We start from the raw sequence: 25178 nt of genomic DNA on the forward strand, positions 1-25178 counted from the left end.
AGCATAGTATTCAAGTGATTCATACATTTTACATATACATCTCGACAAATGAAATGCTTTCAAAAGAAGTACAGTCTTTTATCATCGTAAATCTGTTTATACCTAGTAATGTGAGACAGCTTCACGTACGTTCGAGTATGCATTATTAAGTCCTGTATTATATACCATAATCCCTTGTAGGGGGAGCGTGATACTTGTGTATAGATCTATACGGGATTGACAATCCCACACCTAAGCTGTTAGCTACAGCTAGGCCGGCAGGCCTGGGGTGACAAATGTCATAACAGTTCCAACGCCTGAAGAACGTTGTTACAGGCCAACAATGTCATTAGCATGGTTATAAAACTCACATAAAAGTATAAAAACAAGTTAGATTTACGAGATTCATACATGCATTTCAGTTTTCCATTTTATTGTTAATACAAATGTTATCACTATTATTCAAGCATGGAAAACACTAATGCACTCCAACACGGGAAACTTTTCAAATCATCTATAGAAAATATTGGATTTTCTGAAAACCTCGTTCATCGATTTACTATCAAAAAGGACATACTTTTCAATGCAAAACACTTATGAACTCACCAACTTAATTGTTGACACTTTTTCGAAACCACTTGTATTTCTCAGGGAATCAGTAATACAAGTAACTACCAGCTTTTGGAGAAGGAAACACTAAAGATGTTTTATTATTGAACATTTATCATCTCATTGTAATATTCTTTTGCTATTATGTATAACGCAACAACATACGTTTTCATTATATATGTGAGGGTTGTGTTACTTTCTTTACAATATTCAATGGTTGTGATACTACGTGAAGTCATCCACCCCCGAATGTTTCCGCCATTCTGGTTTGGGGGTGTGACACAAGGCCCCAGTTAGTCCGGACTTCGGTCCGATGCAGGAGACAAGGTCCCAGTCAGTTTCCGGACTTCGGTCCGATGCAGGGAGCAAGGCCCCAGTTAGTCCGGACCTCGGTCCGATGCAGTGGACAACGCCCAGTATGTGCTTTATATGTTATTGTATGGTATGTGGTAGATTGGGGGAGCTCACTAAGCTTCGTGCTTACGGTTTTCAGTTTTGGTTTCAGGTACTCAGTTTTCAAAAGAGGAGATCGGGAAGATTGCAGTGCACACACCATAGTCAGTTACCCTGGGAATGTTTAACGCTGATAATGAGATTAAGTCTTGAATTAATACTCGAAAACTATGTTATGACTTATGATACAGTTTTATAAATATGGTTTTAGTAATGTTTTAAAAGAAATTTTTAGTCATGATTTTTGGGTCGTTACAAGTTGGTATCAGAGCCTTGGTTTAAGGGATTCGGGCACATTTTCGAGTGTGTCTAAACTCAAACTAAGGAAGTGGTATAAAGTTTTCAAGAGAAAAACCATGGTTACAAAAGAATTTTGAGAAAAGAAAACGATTTTAGAAAAAGTATAAAGGAAAGAGTTTTAGAAAAAGCGAAAAGAATTTTGAAAAGAGAAAAGGGTGTGGTGCATGCAATCAGCCGAGCTCAAGTAAGTACTCCCAAATTACCCATACAAGTTTATAATCATCAGTTTCAGTTTCAGTTTTAGTTCCAGTTTCAGTTTCAATTTCAGTAGAACAGCATGCTAGTATAGGACTAAGGATCTAGGAGGATGCCTTATGTGCCTACTTTATGTGTTTCAGCTTGATAAGAATTTCATGCTAGTATTGAGTAGACAGTAGTAGGATAGCCTGTGTAGGTTATGTCTGATAGTATGAGCTTAGCATTGTATGCTAGTACAGTTTCTTGTTATGAGAATTGTTTTGCATGAGTATGTTTCCTTTATCCGAATGATGCTTGCTTTGTGCTTTGTGGGACTTTGAGTGATGGGAGTTAGCCATTAGGTGAATACGTCACATCACATGTGATCAGGGTTGAATAATCTCAGAGTGTTGGATTTGGCTCTACTGCGCAACTCTCGTTTGAGTCTAACCATTGTAGGGACGAGACTTTTACTCGAAGGATTATCCGAGCCTCATTACATGTGATGGTATTCAGGTGGTGGCTAATTGGCATTACAAGGAGGCTTTCAGCAGCTGAGGACTGGTTTGGGTGGAGTCAGAAGTTCCCTAGGGCAAGCCTAGGATGACAGTAGCAGAGATCAGCAGTAGTAGAAGTGACTTGGTGGAGTCGAGGCAGTACTTGAGGAAAGTACGGATAGATGTGGAAGCTAGTATGGGCCCGTACTACTGAAAGCAGAGGATTCGTACTCGAATCAAGGAAGGCTGAGATGAATCCAGGGAACTTGTAGTGTGTGAGATCCCTCGAGATTGGATGAGTATTGTGATGTTAGTGATGGCAAGTTGCCGAGTATAGTGACACTACGTGGTAGACCAGATGGTAGTTCTGGTGTCGACAGGGGATCAGGCTCGGACTCTGGAGCCGGGCAGATTGATGATCAGATGAGAGAGTTCATTTCATTTGAGAATTTTGCACAGTATCACTGACCAGACTCCTGTGATCCTCAGTGTGATCAAGGAGGGCATCATGGAGATTTGTGATGAGAGGCCGAGTGCATTCTGCACTGAGATAGCAGTCATGATAGAGACCCGTACGTTGATGTTTTGGGAATTCACAATTTGTGAGGCTTCAGATTGTCATGGGGGTTAGGGACCCCATTGTTAGTGACAGATGGTTGGCAGAGGTTGCCAACACTTATCGTACCAGACGTTGTCTCGAAAGGAGACAAGATCTGACTTACTTCCTGTCTCCTGAGGGATAGAGCTCGAGATTGATAGGAAGAGGTCGGTAGTGAGTTGTGTGATGCGGTTAATGCTAGTTCATGGGATGACTTTTAGACCGGATTTTGGGCAGAGTGTGCCCAGGAGATTGAGGCACAGCAGTTGGCACAATGGTTGTTAGATCTCCACCAGAAGACTAAGATTGTGGCAGAGATCACTGCCAAGTCTCGGTAAAGAGCTTATATGGTACCACAGTATGCAGCAGATGAGGAAATGAAGAAGGTAAGTTATCAGAACATACTGTAGAATGATAGCAGGGAGATTGTGAGTATCTCGGGGTGCAAGACCTTGAATGATATGACTTCTAGAGCTCGAGAGCAGGATATGGACTTGGAGCACATTGGTAAGAGGAACCAAATTAGTTGCTTATAGTGAGGGGTCTCGGGAGGAGACCGTAGATTTCAGTTTAACTTTCAAGAGACCAGCAGGACCATATTCGGTGCAGCACTTGCAGGAAACTGCACAAGGGAGCCTTTCATTCCAGAGGTTTGAGAAAGTGTAACCCTGAGTTATCCTCAGTTTGTGTCTGAATTGTATTTTTATGAGATGTCATATGCCAATTGCATACCGAGGGACCAAAAACCCTCTGGTGAAACATTTTCATGAACAAAATACATTCTTTTAAAGATATACATTTTTACAAGCATGCATAAATCTCGTATCATAACAAGTTTTACTAAAAAGTATTACGGCAAGTTACGACACTACGATTGAGCCTCGGGGTATGTAATCATGTCGAGAACAAATATAGCCTGATCAACTATATTTATCCTGGATTTGACCAACGTACGTCGAGGAATGGTCGTAGTGGACAACAAGCCAAGAACTTACCAAATACAAATTAATTTAGTTTCGCCAAATTGAAATATTATAGGAGTATTATTAAAAATAGTTGTACAAATTATAGTTAAGAATAATAAGTCGTTAAATAAAATTTTCTTTTCTTATAAAGTTCTCATACATCCATCCTAGTACAGACAAATGGCCGGATTCCATTTACCAGGAGATCCCTACTACCCAAACCAAGGCAACGGCGGTTGGATAGAAGAAGACCCGGAGGAAGACCCAGAGGAAATCGAAGAAGAGGTCGAGGAAGAACCCGAAGGGGTTATTGAGGGAGAATTCGAAGTCGAAGTCGGAGAGGAATTCGAAGTTGACGAAGAGATCGAGGAGATTTCTAGCGGGACAGACTCCGAGCCAGAAGTGTACGACCCTCCCATCCCCCATCCTCCCGAAATCAGACCATATCAACCGGGACCCATTCCCATGTGGGGAAGTCACCTCTACTACTGGAGCCGCCAGCAAGGTGTACGCCCTCCTTTCGGCATGTGTCGAGATTTTTACAATGTCAGTGGGGGAAGCTCAGCTGATCGAGCACTTCCTGTTATCGTGAACGCTATAGCTACCCAGAACTACGAGACGGACAGGCAAGCAGCCAGAGTTCGTGAAATCAATGCTGCTACCCAAGGTAACGCCGCTGACATCCGCCGTTTGGAAGGACTACATGAGAATACCCAAATCTACACGGGAACACTTCAGAACCAAATGATAGTGGCTCTGGCAGAAATAAGAGGGATGAAGGAACAACAAGCGGATTTTGAGAGGCGACTAATGGGAGTCAAACGGTCGGATGCCGAGTCTAGCTCCAAACGCCGCAAATAGAGCTTGTTCGATGCCCAACAATTTTGTTATAGATTAGGATTTCGGATAAAAGTTTTTCCTTTATTTCCCTGTTGTATCCGTAATCGGAGATCTCTAGGAGGATCAAATTTTTCCCGAACAAGATATGTAATGTAACACACCTCAAGTGTGACCTATATGAATGAATATGAAGTATTTCTTATTATATACCTCTCAAAAATTACGATTTCTAAATTTCTATGCCTACCTTGAAACCATAAACTAAAGTCAAAACAAATTACAACTAACACACGATTGTCAAAACATTAGAAACTTATAGTATTCATTCTTATTTTTCTCTACCAGAACATGCCTCCTCGTAGATCAACACGCAGAAACTCAACTTCAACACCACCTCCACCACCTCCTCCAATTATGGACACCGTTATGTTCCAGACTGCTGTAACCGCTGCTGTAACTGCAGCAATGGCTCAAATGAGCAACAACGGATCGGGGGGAGGAACAAACAGTTTTACAAATGGCCAAGGTCAAAGCCGTTCAGGGGTATGCACTTACAAAGACTTCACCAACGGAAAACCTATTCCCTTTTACGGGACTGGGGGAGTATTGGCTCTATCTCAATGGATAGAGAAAACAGAAGCTGTATTCGAAATCTGTGCATGTCCTGAAGAAAGCAAAGTAAAGTTCGCCGCTTTTACTTTCTCTGAACGCGCCCTGACATGGTGGAACGGCCACGTCCAGACACTAACCCTGGTGGTGGCAAACTCCATGGGTTGGGAAAACCTGAAAAGAATGCTCCTTCGAGAATACTGCCCAAGAGGCGAGATTCAGAAGCTTGAACAGGAACTGTGGAACCTCTCGATGGTAGGATCGGACATAGCTGGTTACACCAACAGGTTCAGTGACTTAATAACACTTTGCCCAGGAATGTTAACCCTGGAGAGCCAAAAGGTTGAGAGATACATTTGGGGACTATCACCCCAACTTCGAGGAAGTGTGCTAGCTTCCAGACCCTTGACTTTCGCCAGCGCCAAGGAACTAGCGCAATCTCTTGTTGATCATGGTGTCTGTCAAGGAGTCGCGGCGATTATGGCTGAACCAACCAAAGGGAACAGCAACAATGAAATCAATGACAACAACAACAACAAGAAGAAATTTTGGAACAAAAGGAAGGGGCAAACTTCACAAGAACCTTCAAAGAAACAAATGGTTGCGGTTTATGCTGCTACTACCCCCACCACAACTCCTGCTACCTCTGCACCAACAAAACCATATGCAGGGATTCTGCCCAAGTGCGGCAAGTGCAACTACCATCACCATGGTATTTGTCGCGAGATGCACTGCAAGAACTGTGACAGGAAAGGGCACACAGCCCGTTTCTGTAAAGCACCGGCACGACCAATTACTCAGGTTTCTGGCACTGGGGTGAGCCGGGCGTGTTATGGGTGCGGAGAGACTGGACACTTCAGGAGGGATTGTCCCAAGGAAAGGAATATTGGCGGTGTAGGGAGAGTGTTGGCAGTAGGACAGAATGAAGCAATAGCAGACCCCACGGTGGTTACGGGTACGTTTCTACTCAACAACACTTATGCATGCATACTTTTTGACTGCGGTGCGGAGAGAAGTTTTGTGAGTCATAAATTCAAACACCTACTTAATCAAGAACCCCAACCACTCAATAAAATATTCACTGTAGAAATGGCAAACGGTAAAACAGAACACGCAAACGATTTATACGTAGGGTGCACACTAAATTTAAACGAGCACTTGTTTCAAGTCGATCTTATGCCCATTTCCATAAGAAGTTTCGATGTCATCATCGGTATGGACTGGTTGAGCCTTCACCATGCCGATATCCTTTGCCACGAAAGGGCTGTTCGCTTAAATCTGCCAAACGGTGAAACTCTTGTCATTTATGGCGACAAACCTAGTTCAAGTTTACAAATCATTTCCTGTATTAAAGCACAAAAGTATCTTCGTAAGGAATATCATGCCTTTCTAGCCCACGTAGTAGACAAGGAACGAGAATCGAAAAACATTAAAGATATTCCGGAAGTCTGCAACTTCCCGGATATTTTCCCAGAAGATCTTCCAGGAATCCCACCGGAACGTCAAGTCGAGTTCAGAATCGACTTAATCCCCGGGGCTACCCCTGTAGCAAAGTCGCCGTACCGTTTAGCCCCAGCCGAGATGCAGGAACTATCCAGTCAATTAAACGAGCTGCTGAGCAAGGGATTCATCAGACCAAGTTTCTCACCATGGGGAGCGCCAGTTCTATTTGTGAAGAAGAAGGACGGATCCTTTCGCATGTGCATCGATTATCGGGAGCTGAACAAACTCACGATCAAGAACCGATATCCCTTACCGCGCATAGACGATCTATTCGACCAACTTCAGGGAGCAAGCTACTTCTCAAAGATCGATCTAAGGTCTGGTTATCACCAACTGCGAGTACTGGAAGGAGACATCCCCAAAACGGCTTTCCGAACACGTTATGGTCACTACGAATTTGTGGTAATGCCCTTCGGATTGACGAATGCTCCAGCAGTGTTCATGGTCTTGATGAACCGAGTATGTCGTCCTTTCCTGGACAAGTTCGTGATCGTGTTCATAGATGATATACTCATCTATTCAAGAAGCCAGGAAGAACACAGCAAACACCTCCGCCAAGTACTGGAAACATTAAGAGCAGAGAAACTTTACGCAAAATTTTCCAAATGTGAATTTTGGATTCGGGAAGTGGATTTCCTAGGACATGTTGTAAGCAAAGAAGGAATACACGTGGATCCTTCCAAGATAAAGGCAATAGATAATTGGACTACTCCAAGAACCCCTACAGAAATCCGGCAATTTTTGGGACTCGCCGGGTATTACCGAAGATTCATACCGAACTTTTCAAAGATTGCCAAGCCACTTACCACCCTAACCCAGAAGAATGTGACCTTCGACTGGGGAGAAAAACAAGACAGCGCATTTCAGACACTAAAGCGGGCCTTATGTAGTGCGCCCATCCTAACCTTGCCAGAGGGAATGGAGGACTTCGTGGTCTATTGTGATGCATCAAACCAAGGACTTGGGTGTGTCTTAATGCAAAGAGGGAAGGTCATCGCCTACGCCTCAAGGCAACTAAAGACGCACGAAGTGAACTACACAACGCATGATCTTGAGCTAGGAGCAGTCGTCTTCGCTCTGAAGATATGGAGACACTATCTCTACGGCACAAAATGTACCATCTTCACTGATCATAAAAGCCTCCAACATATCCTAAATCAGAAAGAACTCAACATGAGACAGAGGCGATGGGTAGAACTACTTAGTGATTATGAATGCGAAATTCGATATCACCCCGGAAAGGCTAATGTAGTGGCTGATGCACTCAGTCGGAAGGAGTACTCAGGTCGCCGAGTGAAATCCCTAACTATGACAATCCATTCACACCTGTTCACGCAAATCAAGGAAGCCCAAATAGAAGCCTTGAAATCCGAAAATGTGACAGGAGAAGCCCTAAGAGGAATGGATAAGAACCTTGAGACCAAGAACAACGGAATTCGTTATTTCATGGATCGAATTTGGATACCGAAGTTTGGTGGATTCAGAGAAATCGTTATGGACGAAGCCCATAAAACACGATACTCCATACATCCCGGCTCCGATAAGATGTATCTCGATCTCAAGAAGTTGTACTGGTGGCAAAACATGAAAGCCGAAATTGCTACCTACGTGAGCAAATGCCTGACATGTGCCAAGGTCAAGGTGGAATATCAGAAGCCCTCGGGTTTATTACAACAACCAGAAATACCTGAATGGAAGTGGGAGCGGATAACCATGGATTTCATAACAAAATTACCCAAGACAACAAGCGGACTCGACACCATTTGGGTAATTGTCGACAGGTTAACTAAGTCAGCGCATTTCCTACCGATCAAAGAGACGGATAAATTGGAGAAGTTAACAAGGACATACCTCAGAGAAATTGTACGACTGCATGGTGTGCCCATATCCATTATCTCGGACCGAGATAGTAGATTCACCTCAAGGTTCTGGCAGTCGTTACAAAAAGCTTTGGGGACAAGGCTAGACATGAGTACCGCTTATCACCCACAAACCGACGGCCAGAGCGAGAGAACTATACAAACCCTAGAAGACATGCTGAGAGCTTGCGTAATCGATTTTGGCAAAGCATGGGACACACATCTACCCTTGGTCGAGTTCTCGTACAACAATAGCTACCACACCAGTATTAAAGCTGCCCCGTTCGAAGCCCTCTATGGCCGCAAATGCAGGTCACCTTTGTGCTGGGCCGAAGTGGGGGACACACAACTAGCAAAAGGACAAGCAACTGACAACACGCTCACTGGGCCAGAAATCATACGGGAGACTACGGAAAAGATTGTTCAAATCCGAGAACGTCTAAAAGCATCAAGGGATAGACAAAAGAGTTACGCAGATAAGAGACGAAAACCCTTGGAATTCCAAGTTGGAGACCATGTCCTACTCAAAGTCTCACCTTGGAAAGGCTTAATACGCTTCGGAAGACGTGGAAAACTGAACCCTAGATACATCGGACCATTCGAGATCCTTGCCAGGATCGGTCCAGTGGCTTACAAACTTAGACTACCTCAGGAACTCCACAACGTACACCCTACCTTTCACGTATCAAATCTAAAGAAGTGCTTATCCGACGAGACCCTTGTCGTCCCTCTAGACGAAATTGCAATAAATGAAAACCTTCAATTTGTGGAGGAACCAGTAGAGATCATGGATCGGGAAATCAAAAGGACTAAACAAAGCCGCATACCCATTCTAAAGGTCCGCTGGAACGCCAAGCGAGGACCTGAATACACCTGGGAACGCGAAGATCAGATGAAACAAAAGTACCCGCATCTTTTTTTCAAAACTGTAAACGCTATCTTAGAGTAAATTTCGGGACGAAATTCCCTTAACAGGGGGATGATGTGACAACCCTATATTTTTCCAAAAGCATTGTAACGCTCGAAAGCTAAAAACAACGAAATTAACCTCGAAAATAAAGTGTTCAAGTATCTAAGTTGGGATGCATCGAATATTAGATATCATGCCAAGGCTTCCAAAAACATAAAGAACGCTCAAAACCGGGTTATATTGAAGAAATTATAACCACTCGTATATTTACGACGCGACGTTAAAACATTATTTGACGTAAAAAGTAGAATCTCAATAAAATGCATTTTAAGCCTTAAGTATCTAAACAAAAGTCGTAGATATCGTTGAAAGGTGAACGTACATAAAAAGATCGCCCAAATTGGACCTCGTATGAAGAAGTTACGAATTTTCAAAGTTTCGTAACAGTAGTAGAGGGCTAAAAACTCGGATTGAAGATCGAGTGTTATTTAGCTAATGCAACCTAAACGAAAGTTGAAGATCTCCTCAGCAGTAATAAAACAATAAAAAGACAGACGAAAACCGACGTCGAATAAAGAACCTATGAATTTTTAACGAACTTTAGGAGGCCCGGCCTATTAAAAATATATCATTAAAAATAAAGTCAAAACTAGCCGACGGAGTCTAAAGGAAAGTTGTAGAGCATAATCTCACCTACGCGTGGATATAAAGAACGCGAAAAACGGAGCTCGTACGCAAAAGTTACGGAATTTAGAAGTCGGAAGCAGGGATTACGCCCCGCGTACTCTGGGAGTACGCCCCGCGTACTAGACCCAGAGTCGAGTCCCATCGGCCCGCCCAAGCTACGCTTAGCTAGCCAGGAGTCGTAAGCCATGACGCCATATTACGCCCAGCGTAACGACGTACGCGCCGCGTACGTGAGTACGCCCAGCGTACTCCAAAATTACGCCCCGCGTACTCACTCTTCCAGCACTATAAATAGATGGCATGAGCTCGAGTCTTTGCACACCTTTCTCAAATCCCCAGTTACTCTCACACACTTCCAAGCACAAGAAGCTATCCCGACGACCTCGGTTTCCGCACTCGAGCCCCGACGAAAGATTTACGCTGCAGAGATTCCCGAAGAGCCCGACGACGCAACCATCCGCGGACGAAGTTCTGCTCAACCCTAGCCTCTCTCTTCGAAACGAGTGAGTTCATACCCCTACTTTTCAATTCTTTTCACATTTTAGGGGGGGAAATACAAGTACATTACAAATCAAAGTATTATTTTTATAATATCGTTCTTATAGAGTGTTGATACAAAAATAACTTTATGTTTTAAAGGGATATTATATCACCAAGTTGTTATTACCAAATGGGAACATACTTTTGACAAACTATAATGAGCATAGTATTCAAGTGATTCATACATTTTACATATACATCTCGACAAATGAAATGCTTTCAAAAGAAGTACAGTCTTTTATCATCGTAAATCTGTTTATACCTAGTAATGTGAGACAGCTTCACGTACGTTCGAGTATGCATTATTAAGTCCTGTATTATATACCATAATCCCTTGTAGGGGGAGCGTGATACTTGTGTATAGATCTATACGGGATTGACAATCCCACACCTAAGCTGTTAGCTACAGCTAGGCCGGCAGGCCTGGGGTGACAAATGTCATAACAGTTCCAACGCCTGAAGAACGTTGTTACAGGCCAACAATGTCATTAGCATGGTTATAAAACTCACATAAAAGTATAAAAACAAGTTAGATTTACGAGATTCATACATGCATTTCAGTTTTCCATTTTATTGTTAATACAAATGTTATCACTATTATTCAAGCATGGAAAACACTAATGCACTCCAACACGGGAAACTTTTCAAATCATCTATAGAAAATATTGGATTTTCTGAAAACCTCGTTCATCGATTTACTATCAAAAAGGACATACTTTTCAATGCAAAACACTTATGAACTCACCAACTTAATTGTTGACACTTTTTCGAAACCACTTGTATTTCTCAGGGAATCAGTAATACAAGTAACTACCAGCTTTTGGAGAAGGAAACACTAAAGATGTTTTATTATTGAACATTTATCATCTCATTGTAATATTCTTTTGCTATTATGTATAACGCAACAACATACGTTTTCATTATATATGTGAGGGTTGTGTTACTTTCTTTACAATATTCAATGGTTGTGATACTACGTGAAGTCATCCACCCCCGAATGTTTCCGCCATTCTGGTTTGGGGGTGTGACACAAGGCCCCAGTTAGTCCGGACTTCGGTCCGATGCAGGAGACAAGGTCCCAGTCAGTTTCCGGACTTCGGTCCGATGCAGGGAGCAAGGCCCCAGTTAGTCCAGACCTCGGTCCGATGCAGTGGACAACGCCCAGTATGTGCTTTATATGTTATTGTATGGTATGTGGTAGATTGGGGGAGCTCACTAAGCTTCGTGCTTACGGTTTTCAGTTTTGGTTTCAGGTACTCAGTTTTCAAAAGAGGAGATCGGGAAGATTGCAGTGCACACACCATAGTCAGTTACCCTGGGAATGTTTAACGCTGATAATGAGATTAAGTCTTGAATTAATACTCGAAAACTATGTTATGACTTATGATACAGTTTTATAAATATGGTTTTAGTAATGTTTTAAAAGAAATTTTTAGTCATGATTTTTGGGTCGTTACAAGTTGGTATCAGAGCCTTGGTTTAAGGGATTCGGGCACATTTTCGAGTGTGTCTAAACTCAAACTAAGGAAGTGGTATAAAGTTTTCAAGAGAAAAACCATGGTTACAAAAGAATTTTGAGAAAAGAAAACGATTTTAGAAAAAGTATAAAGGAAAGAGTTTTAGAAAAAGCGAAAAGAATTTTGAAAAGAGAAAAGGGTGTGGTGCATGCAATCAGCCGAGCTCAAGTAAGTACTCCCAAATTACCCATACAAGTTTATAATCATCAGTTTCAGTTTCAGTTTTAGTTCCAGTTTCAGTTTCAATTTCAGTAGAACAGCATGCTAGTATAGGACTAAGGATCTAGGAGGATGCCTTATGTGCCTACTTTATGTGTTTCAGCTTGATAAGAATTTCATGCTAGTATTGAGTAGACAGTAGTAGGATAGCCTGTGTAGGTTATGTCTGATAGTATGAGCTTAGCATTGTATGCTAGTACAGTTTCTTGTTATGAGAATTGTTTTGCATGAGTATGTTTCCTTTATCCGAATGATGCTTGCTTTGTGCTTTGTGGGACTTTGAGTGATGGGAGTTAGCCATTAGGTGAATACGTCACATCACATGTGATCAGGGTTGAATAATCTCAGAGTGTTGGATTTGGCTCTACTGCGCAGCTCTCGTTTGAGTCTAACCATTGTAGGGACGAGACTTTTACTCGAAGGATTATCCGAGCCTCATTACATGTGATGGTATTCAGGTGGTGGCTAATTGGCATTACAAGGAGGCTTTCAGCAGCTGAGGACTGGTTTGGGTGGAGTCAGAAGTTCCCTAGGGCAAGCCTAGGATGACAGTAGCAGAGATCAGCAGTAGTAGAAGTGACTTGGTGGAGTCGAGGCAGTACTTGAGGAAAGTACGGATAGATGTGGAAGCTAGTATGGGCCCGTACTACTGAAAGCAGAGGATTCGTACTCGAATCAAGGAAGGCTGAGATGAATCCAGGGAACTTGTAGTGTGTGAGATCCCTCGAGATTGGATGAGTATTGTGATGTTAGTGATGGCAAGTTGCCGAGTATAGTGACACTACGTGGTAGACCAGATGGTAGTTCTGGTGTCGACAGGGGATCAGGCTCGGACTCTGGAGCCGGGCAGATTGATGATCAGATGAGAGAGTTCATTTCATTTGAGAATTTTGCACAGTATCACTGACCAGACTCCTGTGATCCTCAGTGTGATCAAGGAGGGCATCATGGAGATTTGTGATGAGAGGCCGAGTGCATTCTGCACTGAGATAGCAGTCATGATAGAGACCCGTACGTTGATGTTTTGGGAATTCACAATTTGTGAGGCTTCAGATTGTCATGGGGGTTAGGGACCCCATTGTTAGTGACAGATGGTTGGCAGAGGTTGCCAACACTTATCGTACCAGACGTTGTCTCGAAAGGAGACAAGATCTGACTTACTTCCTGTCTCCTGAGGGATAGAGCTCGAGATTGATAGGAAGAGGTCGGTAGTGAGTTGTGTGATGCGGTTAATGCTAGTTCATGGGATGACTTTTAGACCGGATTTTGGGCAGAGTGTGCCCAGGAGATTGAGGCACAGCAGTTGGCACAATGGTTGTTAGATCTCCACCAGAAGACTAAGATTGTGGCAGAGATCACTGCCAAGTCTCGGTAAAGAGCTTATATGGTACCACAGTATGCAGCAGATGAGGAAATGAAGAAGGTAAGTTATCAGAACATACTGTAGAATGATAGCAGGGAGATTGTGAGTATCTCGGGGTGCAAGACCTTGAATGATATGACTTCTAGAGCTCGAGAGCAGGATATGGACTTGGAGCACATTGGTAAGAGGAACCAAATTAGTTGCTTATAGTGAGGGGTCTCGGGAGGAGACCGTAGATTTCAGTTTAACTTTCAAGAGACCAGCAGGACCATATTCGGTGCAGCACTTGCAGGAAACTGCACAAGGGAGCCTTTCATTCCAGAGGTTTGAGAAAGTGTAACCCTGAGTTATCCTCAGTTTGTGTCTGAATTGTATTTTTATGAGATGTCATATGCCAATTGCATACCGAGAAGCATTGGCGAATAGTGATAGATCAATTCCCCAGATTGTGGGATTGGGAGAGTAAGACTGAGGAGCAGCACGAGAAACACCTGAGGGAGGTGCTAGAGACTTTGAGGATGAAGAGAATTTTCGCAAGGTTCTTTAATCGTCAGTTCTGGTTGCGCGGAGTGCAATTTCTTTGGGTACCTCGTCAATCGGAAGGATATTCTAGTCGATCCGGCCAAGTTAGAGGCCGTGATGCAGTGGGAGATTTTGAGGTCTCCAATTGAGATTCGGAGCTTCCTAGGTCTAGCGGGTTATTACCGGAGATTTATTCGGAATTTTTTTAGAAGTTGGGTGATCTTTTGGATTAGCTGGTGTTGAAAACACTAGAAAGGGTAAGCGTGGTTCTAGCAGGAGCAGTGAACTGTAAGAAGGATCGGGAATCCTTTCCAGACATTGATGTAACGACCCAATTTTCACGACCAAAAATTTTGTTTTAAAAACATTACTTTAGAAAATATTAATAACTAAAAACATTGTTTGATCAAATCATAACATAAAGTGAACCATGTCTAAAAGCCAATTCATACATTCAATCAAAATATCAGAGTACAAATCCCAGTGAAGCTCGTAAATGTGGAAACCGGAGAGTGTGTGTGTGACATGCTGCTACCGTGCCGGCTCCTTTCCCCTAGCTGAGGAGGTACCTGAAACCAAAACCGAAAACTGTAAGCACAAAGCTTAGTGAGTTCCCCCATCGTACCACATACCAAATAATCTCATAACATACATATATCGTCAGGCATATATGGGTGCCCGACCTTCCCCTTCGGCCCTCTCGACCGGACATTGCCTAGCATATCTGGGTGCTGGCCTCCCCTTCGGTCCTTTCGACCGGATACTGCCTAGCATATCTGGGTGCTGGCCTCCCCTTCAGCCCTGCCGACCGGATATTGCCTAGCATATCTAGGTGCTGGCCTCCCCTTCGGCCCTACCGACCGGATACTTCGGGGACTATATCCCCTTTACTGTCACTAGCACATAGCATCATAACATACTAGCACATAACATAACGCAGGCAATACCTAGATGAATATCACAGAGACAAACATCTACGAATAACTCCTACTGGTGGGCCGGCATTGTGGCCGTAGACCCACCGCTACTGGAAGGTAACTCACCTCGAAGTAGCTGCTGATCTGATCGGGAACTGACTGCCTACTGCTGCTGCTGCTGCTCCGGAAATCCTCCGGCTGCAATTCCCACAACAACTCAATCAAACACTGCTCACTGACCTTTGGGTAAAATGACCATTTTACCCCTGACCACGCCCTAAGTCAAAGTCAGAGTCAACTTTCAGTTGACCCGACTCGCCGAGCTGGCTTTCCAACTCGCCGAGTCCCTACCCAAACGACTGCCCTGAATCCCAATCCTACCCGTCGAGTTAGGCGACGACTCGACGGGTTCACCTTCTTAACCAATATTCAAGTCCGTCATCCTACTCGCCGAGTTGTATGAACAACTCGTCGAGTTCATCTTCATCCAATGAACACTTATGCTAAGACTCGCCGAGTTGTATGAACAACTCGCCGAGTCTGTTCTTGATCTAAGGAGATTGCCTTGAACTCGCCGAGTCAGGGCATTGACTCGCTGAGTACCTCCATAGATGAGTTAAGCTTCCGACTCACTGAGTCACACCCCGTGACTCACTGCTCACTCGACACTACGAAAAGGGGACAAACTCGGAGACTCGCGAACAGACTCGCCGAGTCATATGAACGACTCGCCGAGTCGTTGCCATGCACCCACTAAATACACAGATTTGCTCGATTCCAGTCCATGCCATTCACAGATCTGGACTTCTAGGACACGAATCACACGTAAAGTTTCCAACTTTACGTGTGGATATTCACCAATATGGATTTTAGGGCTCAAAATGCCTCAAAAGGGTAGATCTAGGGTGAACAAGCAACATGGGGCCATAAAGCTAACAGATCTGAGCTCCTGGAGCTCAATCTTGCCTAGATCTAAGGGCCAATCAGCCTATTACGAAATAATTTGCACATACAAACTTGGGGTTTGGCTCAAGAATGACTTACATGAAGTAATAAGCATAGAAACAGGGGAAAAACGGATTATACCTCAAAGGAAGTGCTGAAAGAGTGCAAAGATGCTTGGATTCCTTTCCTTCCTCTTGATCTACTTCCCCTTTTTCCTCAAAACCTTCAAGAACACACACAATAGCCTCAAACTCTCAAGGAACAAGCTTAGAACGAGGGTTGGGAGTTCTGGGGAGAGAATGGGGGCTGGCCTGGGCGGATAAGTCCTTTAAATAGGGTGCAAACCCCTGAAACTTAGGGTTTCATCCAACAGCTGTGACTCGCCGAGTCCAGGATATGGACTCGCCGAGTCGCCAACTTAAACATGTCCCGAGTCCCGCATCCACCCGGCGAGTCGGACCTATGACTCGCCGAGTCCAAGGCTAAAAGAAAGGAAATACTCAAATAACATTTACGTACCAGGAACCGGGTGCTACAAATCTCCTCCACTTATTTTAGACTTCGTCCTCGAAGTCTGCTGCTCGATCCTGAAACAGCTCGAGATAATGCTCCATCATCTCGTCCACCGGCTCCCAAGTCCATTTCGAACCCTTGCGGTGTTGCCATTGCACCTTCACTAGCTCCACCTTCTTGTTCCTCAAATCCTTCGACTTCCTGTCGAGGATTGCGACTGGGCGCTCAATGTAATTCAGGCTGTCATCAACCTGAATGACATAGAACTCAATATTCAAAACATCATTCCCAAAGTCATCAACAATCATAACAGTTTCATATATTCCATTACATGGTATAGCTTCAAAGTAAAAGACACCATTTAGATAAGCCAAAATAGAACCATTCTCATTATTAAAAGAAAATCTAAATCCTTGTCTAAATAAACCATGAAATGAAATGATGTTTCTTGCCATTTCTGGCGAATAGCAACAATTGTTCAAATCTAAAACTACACTATTCCTAAGCACTAAGGAATACACTCCAATCTTGGTTACAAGCGACGATCTTCTGTTCCCCATGATTAGATTGATCCTTCCTTGCTCCACATCCCTACTTCTTCTTAGTCCCTGCACATTAGAACAAATGTGATAACCACAACCGGTATCAAGAACCCAAGAAATAGCATGATTAGAATCGTTAGATTTGATTGTATATATACATGCGAAAGATGGCTTGATCTTTCCTTCTTTGATTGCTTGCAGGTAATCCGGGCAGCTTCTCTTCCAATGTCCTATCTTGTGGCAGTGGTGGCACTCTGCCTCCTTCGGGTTAGAGCAGGGCTTGGCGGGATCAACTTTGGTCCCACTAGAAGAGGCACCATCTCGGGCTTTCACCTTGCGATAGTTCTTCGATGAAGCTTTCCTCTTCTTTCCCTTCCCTTGTCCAATAGCCAAGACAGGAGCAGCGGGCGGATTGGGAGTAGGTGCAACAGACTTGTCTTTGAAGTTGCTCTCAGCAACCCTCAAGAGACCTTGGAGCTTGCTTAGGGTGACCTCTTCTTTGTTCATGTGGTAGGTCATCCTAAATTGGTTGTACATCGGAGGTAAAGAGTGAAGCACCATGTCGATCGCCAAATCCTCACCAAAGTCAACATTTAACTTGCGAAGGCGGTCGACATACCTTTGCATCTTTTGCAAGTGCACGGTAAGAGATTCTCCATGACCCATCTTCGCGGAAATCATGTTAGTGAAAATCTCGTACCTCTCTTGTCTCGCGTTTTGGTGGTACCTCTCCAATAGGTCTTGGTGCTTCTCGTACGGGTACATGTCCTCGTAGGACTTTTGGAATTCGGAGTTCATGGTGGCGATCATGATGCAATGTACCTTCGTTTCATCTCGCTCATGAGTTTCAAAGGCGGTGATTTCGGCTGGAGTAGCGATTTCGGTATTGATTTTCTCGAGCTTCTCATCAAGGACATACTCTTTGTCCTCATAGCGAGCAATGGTGCGAATGTATCTTATCCATTCGCTAAAGTTCGTTCCATCGAAGGTGACCTTTTGGCAAAGGCTCATCAACGTGAAAGAACTAGCAGCAGCGTTGTTTGCGTTTGACATCTACAATTAGAAAAGCACAAAGATAGATTAGAATAAGAATCCCTAATTATCACCCAATAAGAAAATTAGGGCTAGGATCCAACAATAACATTTACATACTAGAAAAGGGATGCCGTAATCTAACATGCAAATAAATTGAAGGTAAGTGAATGACGATTCACTAATTCTCCATTACGAAACTTAAACTATTAGTCCTAAGTGTTTTTGAGAATTCCTAGGTTCGGACGAGATTCATTGAAACTATTCAATGGCATGTTTAAATCTCGATATGCCCCTCTTGTTTGTGACTGGGATGCCGAGGATCACAAAGCGGGTGTGAATTACCATGCAAATTCACATGGCGCCTTCATTGTAACAATCACCTATTCGATGTGCCGGTAAACCACACACGCTCCATTGAACTATGATAAACAACGAATCACCCTTTGCCACCTTCGCTTAGAACCAATTAGTGTGTCGGTAAACCACACACGCTCCACCAACATCTTAGCAAGGTGCAAAGTGTAATTTCATGGGATTGCATCAATTCACTTTTCCTAAAGTAACTAGGATTGGGAAATTTTAAAATATGTGTAGTTACTTTGTATTTCTTATTATACTTTTAATGAGAGGATGAGGTTGCCCTATCCTACCCGTTCGGCTAACGACCCTCCACCAATCAAGCAAGCGGTGGGTGTGAGTGTACACCCATTAAGCGCCATTTTATAGGCCGCAACCTTATACCCACCTTATAGATCGGCTTCGTGAATGAGGCCTACTAACGGTAAGACTAGCATTTAGTTATACATATATATATTATTCTAGTAATATCATATTAGTATAGGGTTGTATTTTAAAACTTTTAAAATCTAGGGCTTGAAATTTAAGTTGTCTAAATTAAAGCTTTTAATCACAAAAGTAAATTTCAAAACATGAGGGTAGGTTTTAAACATTTAAAACATGGAGGATCAAATAACAAATAATTCCAATTAACAATTAATATCCTAATTATCTATATTTGATTTATTCAAGATTTCTTTTTAAGATAATTACCAAAATAATCAAAATAATCAATTAATTATCATATAAGGAAATTAAATATTTAATTAGTTGATAATTACCTTTAACTAGATCAAGATAATAGTTATATTTATCAGAAAAACGAATTAATATTGATCTAATTAGTTTATGGTAAGTTAAGATAAGATAAACACAAAGAAATCCCGAATCTGGCCATTCCTGACACCTGGACTCGCCGAGTGCACAAAGGGACTCGCCGAGTCAGGCCTACTCGCCGAGTCCACTTTGAGACTCGCCGAGTCCATGACTCAGAAACCAAAAAAAATCGAATTTTGCAGGTTTGTTTCAGTTAATCAAGCAACAATTTACAGAAAACCAAGCTAGGCTCTGATACCACTGATGGGTTTTAGCCATAAGAACTTTCCTATGTGCGCATGCAAAACCCTAATGCTTGGATCTAGGCTTTCTAATAAACATGCTTTGAATCCAAGACTTCTAATTACTAATTAGGTTAAATAACAACATTGAAACAGATCTAGAATCATACCTTTGAGTTCCTTGTTGATCTTGAGGTCTTGGAGCTTCTAGAGTCACAAATGTCACTCCTCTAATGGCTTACAAACACCAAAGCAAGGAGGATGATTTGGGAGAGAGGAGAGGGGAGGAATTTCGACCAGAGTTCTCTTACTTAATCAGAGGTATCGAATTCCCTATGCCATGGGGTCTATTTATACTTGTAGACTCCTTAAGGGTTACAACCTAAACCCTAATTGGATAATCTTCTCTTAAGGCTATCCAAATCCATTCCTAGATAACTCTAATGGACGATTTTAGCTATCCTAATCCTCTTAGAATTCGTCCATAGTATATCCAAATGGATTTACAGTCTAAAGCTTAACTATCAAACAATTGACAGTTTATACCCCTTTATTTAATTAATCTCTTTAAGTCACCAAATTAATTCTAATTAATTTTATGACTTATATTAATCAAATAACAATATATATTATTCATTATATTATTCCCATAATATATTAATAATATTTATTCTCTCTTAATAAATCATCCTATCAAGTTGCTATGGTGAAGGCAACCCAAAAGGACCATGCACAACCGGATATAGTTACAGCCTTAGACACTATTCCAACAGTCTCCCACTTGGATAAGTCTAGTAACTATACAAGTACAATTCGGTTTGCAATCGTAGCTCTCAAAGACGCTGTCAACTCTGATCTAATCAATCTTGTCCTTTAGATAAGGGAACGTACAGTCCTCTGTTAGATATCATGCTGACAATCCTATGGAATGGTTAGTCAAGCATTTAGGTTTCTCGATCTCTGATTTATTTGACATAGAACTTAATCGAACACATCAATTCAGTTCTGACCGGGCCCGACACATAAGTCAAATCAAATCATCGAGCGGCCGAGATATCGCTTTTACCTTCTTGGATAAAAGTTACAGATAAACTTCGACTTATATGCATTTACTTATTCATTTACCAACTATACACAACAATACGTTTTATAACATCAAGTTACTGATGCGTTTTCGTATTATCAATGTACAATCATTTAACAAATAATAAACCATATATCTAGGTTTTAAGACTATATGATATTATCGTCTTGCGATCACCTTTTATATCTTATTCCATAAGGTGATTCCAGCAAGCGCGGGTTTATTCCAATGCTCAAAACTAGTTCATAAGCACTCATGAACGTTGCAGCAATCCTTTGCTATGTCTAACACCATTTAGACATTCTACACACCAATTCATGACAATCTTCTTTCATATCTACTTCCAATATATGAACGATTGTGGACCATTTGAACAATTCTATTATTCCTAATAATTTCAATTATTCTGGAAGTCAAAACATGCAAAGTGAAACAATAGCTAAACAATTAACATAAGATAGTAACATTACTCATAAATAAAACTCCTTTATTTAATCATCAAATGTCAATTACATTTATCTATTACACGTTTCTAATACTATCTAATCTATGCTAATATCATCCTTCAGCCCAATACTCCTAGCATGCTGCAAGTGCTTAACCCTACTCAGTCCCTTCGTAAGCGGATCTGCTGGGTTATCTTCTGATGATATCCTCTTAACTACGAGTTGTCCTTCTTCTACACGATGTCTAATGAAGTGATACTTTCTGTCGATATGTCTTGATCTACCATGATCCCTCGGTTCCTTGGTTAAGGCAACCGCACCTTCGTTATCACAGAAAATCTCCATTGGCTCCTTTATGGCAGGTACGACTCCAAGATCACCGATGAAGTTCTTTAGCCATATTGCCTCCTTCGACGCTTCGCTCGCTGCAATGTACTCTGATTCGCACGTTGAATCAGCTACGGTTTCCTGCTTGGAACTTTTCCATGTCACTGCTCCTCCATTTAGGGTAAAGACCCAGCCCGACTGCGAACGGTAGTTGTCCCTGTCGGTTTGAAAACTGGCGTCACTATACCCTCGCACCTTCAAGTCATCACTTCCTCCGAGGACTAAGAACCATTCCTTCGTCCTCCGAAGGTACTTAAGGATATTCTTCACCGTAATCCAATGTGCTTTGCCAGGATTCCCTTGATATCTGCTAACCATGCTCAAAGCAAAGGCTACATCAGGTCGAGTACAAGTCATAGCGTACATGATTGAGCCAACTGCGGAAGCGTATGGTACTCGGCTCATTTCTGCTATCTCAGCTTCGGTACTCGGACTTTGAGTCTTACTCAACTTGGCATTACTTTGTATCGGTAGTTCTCCCTTCTTTGAGTTTTCCATACTAAAACGTTTTAGTACCTTCACTAAGTAAGTATTCTGACTAAGTCCAATTAGTCTCTTACTTCTTTCTCTTATCATCCTTATTCCCAAAATGTAAGAAGCCTCTCCGAGGTCCTTCATAGCGAAACACTTCCCGAGCCAGGACTTTACCTCCTGCAGAGTCGGAATGTCGTTTCCTATGAGTAATATGTCATCGACATATAGAACGAGGAAGCTTACTATACTCCCACTGGCTTTGACATATACACAAGATTCGTCTTCGCTTCGTACAAATCCAAACTCTTTGACTTTCTCATCGAAACAAAGATTCCATCTGCGAGATGCTTGCTTAAGTCCATAAATGGACTTCTCAAGCTTACACACTCTATCCGGATGCTTCGGATCCACAAACCCCTCTGGCTGAGCCATGTAAACATCCTCAGCCAACTTTCCGTTAAGGAAAGCGGTCTTGACATCCATTTGCCAAATCTCATAATCATGGAATGCGGCAATTGCTAACATCACTCTAATAGATTTAATCTTCGCAACTGGTGAGAAGGTCTCATCATAGTCAACTCCGGGAGTTTGAGTAAAGCCCTTCGCGACCAATCGCGCTTTATATGTGTGTACGTTCCCATCCACGTCGGTCTTCTTCTTGAAGATCCATTTGCACCCAACGGTCTTACGTCCGGGCACGTAATCAACCAAATTCCAAACTTGGTTATCATACATGGATTGGATCTCGCTGTCCATTGCCTCTTTCCACTTTAAAGACTCCGGGCCTGCCATGGCTTCCTTGTAGCTATTAGGTTCATCAAGATTTACTAGTGTACCATCACTAATATACGTGTCCCCTTCGGTAGTAATATGAAAGCCATAAAACTGGGGTTGAACTCTAACTCTATCGGAACGTCTAAGAGGTAAGGATTCGTCAATTGGTTCAACCGGAGTTTCCTCCTCGGGTTGAGTGTCAGTGGTAGAGGTTCCTTCATCCATCGACTCTTGAATCTCTTCAAGTTCGATTTGCCTCCCACTGTCTCCTTGGCTTATGAGTTCTCGCTCTCGGAAAACTCCTCTCCTCGCAACGAAGACAACATTGTCCTTCGGTCTATAGAAGAGATATCCAAAGGATGTCTGCGGGTAGCCGATGAAAATACATCGCTCACTTCGAGGTTCAAGCTTGCCGTGAGTATCTCGTCTTACGAAAGCCTCGCAACCCCAAACCTTGATATGTGCCAACGAGGGAGCTTTCCCTGTCCACATCTCGTGAGGTGTTTTGGCAACCTTCTTAGTAGGGACTCGGTTAAGGATATGGGCGGCAGTCTCTAAGGCATACCCCCAAAAAGAGATTGGTAGTGAAGCACGACTCATCATAGAGCGAACCATATCCAATAAGGTTTGATTACGCCTTTCTGCCACACCATTCAACTGCGGTGTCCTAGGAGGCGTCAATTGCGAAACTATTCCACACTCCTTGAGATAATCGTGGAATTCAAGACTTAGGTACTCTCCTCCTCGATCGGATCGAAGCATCTTGATTTTCCTGCCCAATTGATTCTCCACTTCATTCTTGAACTCTTTGAACTTTTCAAAGGTGTCTGACTTTTGCTTGATTAAGTAGATATACCCATATCTACTATAGTCATCGGTAAAAGTCACATAGAAGCGGTTCCCATCCTTCGTGGTTGATCTAAACGGTCCACATACATCGGTATGTATTAAGTCCAATAGACCATCGCCCCTTTCACAAGTACTCGTGAAGGGCGACTTAGTCATCTTTCCAAGCAAACAAGACTCGCATGTGTCATCTTCCCTAAGGTCGAATGACTCCAACACTCCATCCTTTTGGAGTTGGGCTATGCGTTTCTTGTTGACATGTCCAAGACGACAATGCCACAAGGATGCTTTATCCATACTAGTGGAAGAATCAATATTCAAAACATCATTCCCAAAGTCATCAACAATCATAACAGTTTCATATATTCCATTACATGGTATAGCTTCAAAGTAAAAGACACCATTTAGATAAGCCAAAATAGAACCATTCTCATTATTAAAAGAAAATCTAAATCCTTGTCTAAATAAACCATGAAATGAAATGATGTTTCTTGCCATTTCTGGCGAATAGCAACAATTGTTCAAATCTAAAACTACACTATTCCTAAGCACTAAGGAATACACTCCAATCTTGGTTACAAGCGACGATCTTCTGTTCCCCATGATTAGATTGATCCTTCCTTGCTCCACATCCCTACTTCTTCTTAGTCCCTGCACATTAGAACAAATGTGATAACCACAACCGGTATCAAGAACCCAAGAAATAGCATGATTAGAATCGTTAGATTTGATTGTATATATACATGCGAAAGATGGCTTGATCTTTCCTTCTTTGATTGCTTGCAGGTAATCCGGGCAGCTTCTCTTCCAATGTCCTATCTTGTGGCAGTGGTGGCACTCTGCCTCCTTCGGGTTAGAGCAGGGCTTGGCGGGATCAACTTTGGTCCCACTAGAAGAGGCACCATCTCGGGCTTTCACCTTGCGATAGTTCTTCGATGAAGCTTTCCTCTTCTTTCCCTTCCCTTGTCCAATAGCCAAGACAGGAGCAGCGGGCGGATTGGGAGTAGGTGCAACAGACTTGTCTTTGAAGTTGCTCTCAGCAACCCTCAAGAGACCTTGGAGCTTGCTTAGGGTGACCTCTTCTTTGTTCATGTGGTAGGTCATCCTAAATTGGTTGTACATCGGAGGTAAAGAGTGAAGCACCATGTCGATCGCCAAATCCTCACCAAAGTCAACATTTAACTTGCGAAGGCGGTCGACATACCTTTGCATCTTTTGCAAGTGCACGGTAAGAGATTCTCCATGACCCATCTTCGCGGAAATCATGTTAGTGAAAATCTCGTACCTCTCTTGTCTCGCGTTTTGGTGGTACCTCTCCAATAGGTCTTGGTGCTTCTCGTACGGGTACATGTCCTCGTAGGACTTTTGGAATTCGGAGTTCATGGTGGCGATCATGATGCAATGTACCTTCGTTTCATCTCGCTCATGAGTTTCAAAGGCGGTGATTTCGGCTGGAGTAGCGATTTCGGTATTGATTTTCTCGAGCTTCTCATCAAGGACATACTCTTTGTCCTCATAGCGAGCAATGGTGCGAATGTATCTTATCCATTCGCTAAAGTTCGTTCCATCGAAGGTGACCTTTTGGCAAAGGCTCATCAACGTGAAAGAACTAGCAGCAGCGTTGTTTGCGTTTGACATCTACAATTAGAAAAGCACAAAGATAGATTAGAATAA

The sequence above is a fragment of the Lactuca serriola genome, chromosome 9 (assembly GCF_051521515.1).
Source record: "Lactuca serriola cultivar US96UC23 chromosome 9, Lser_US96UC23_V15, whole genome shotgun sequence".
NCBI classification, from domain to species: Eukaryota; Viridiplantae; Streptophyta; class Magnoliopsida; order Asterales; family Asteraceae; genus Lactuca; species Lactuca serriola.